Genomic DNA, 1,260 nt, shown 5'->3' on the forward strand with positions numbered 1-1,260 from the left:
GGGCGGGATCCTCAGGCAGCGGCTCCTGCATTTGGAAGTCGGCATCTGAAAGCGAGAGAAGCGCGCCCTGGTACTGGGAGCGGAGTCCTCTTTCTCCTCAGCTTGCCCCGGGTTCCCACCCGCCTTCTGGAGCCAGGAGGAAAGGGGAAACTCCTGCCCAGCCGCCATGGGGTGGAGCGGAGGGGAAGAGAGGCGCTCGCCTCACCCTCTCAGCTGCAGGAACCCTTCCTCCCGTCTGCTCCGAAACAGCCAAACCTCTTGCTCCGAAGAGGGGAAAAGATGCTCGCTGTTGGCAGCAGGATGCTCGCCTGCTTCTTTGCCTTTAAATGGAGGCAAAAGCAGGCACCCTGTTCAGTCAGTGCGGAGAGGGGCAGTTCACATTGAATTTTATTAGAAAATGTTAGAGTCATGAACCCAAAAAAAAAATGACAAAGCCGTAAGGGAAATACAGAGCGCCCGAGCAAGGGACTAACGTGGGGACGAGGAGGAGAACGCAACTAGAGTTACAGAAAATACAATGTTAGCGGGTGGGGAGGAGCGAGGGGGGAAGGGGAGGAGGGGGTTGCAACGCTGAGAGAGAAAGAAGATAGATGCACGCAACTCCCTACAATAGTCTGTGTTGGTGGAGGGGCAGGTGGAAGAAGTTACTCAGTCCGTAGAGTCCTATCACAGGGGTCCTTGCCAGGTGGAGTGGAGTGGTCCATGGTTGGAGAGTAGCTCTCAGAGTCCATGAGGTGCAGAGCGGGGTTCAGGAGAGCCAGGTTAGGTCAGGAAGGCTACATTCGTTCTTGCCCTTTTGCAAACACAACTTCTCTTAGGGGAATGAAAAGCACTTGAGCTAATCGCAGGGCAGAAGCTAGATTCATGGAATGGCAGAGAAGCAGGGCTGGAAGGGACCTCCAGAGGTCAGCAAGTCCCAGATCAGCCCTCTCCAAACCATCCTAGACAGTCTGCATAAAACTACAGTCCATATCTGACACAACACAGACCTAACACACTACACTGCCACAGGTAAAGCAGGGGGACCAGAGCAGCCAACATCCTGCTTTTATGAAATGTTAATAAAAATTCAAGGGATTCCCAGGCAGGTTAATCTAATACCTTTTGGATAGCACACCCTCCCCCACTTTTTATATAAGGAAATGGATGGGCAATATGTACTGTATGTGGCAGAGACAGCTACACTTGCAGGAAGCCAAAATCAGATGAAGGAATGAATCATAAATAAAAACCACAATGCACGAAAATGGAAACAATGTG

Source organism: Alligator sinensis, unplaced genomic scaffold (genome assembly GCF_000455745.1).
Source record: "Alligator sinensis unplaced genomic scaffold, ASM45574v1 scaffold609_2, whole genome shotgun sequence".
NCBI lineage: Eukaryota > Metazoa > Chordata > Crocodylia > Alligatoridae > Alligator > Alligator sinensis.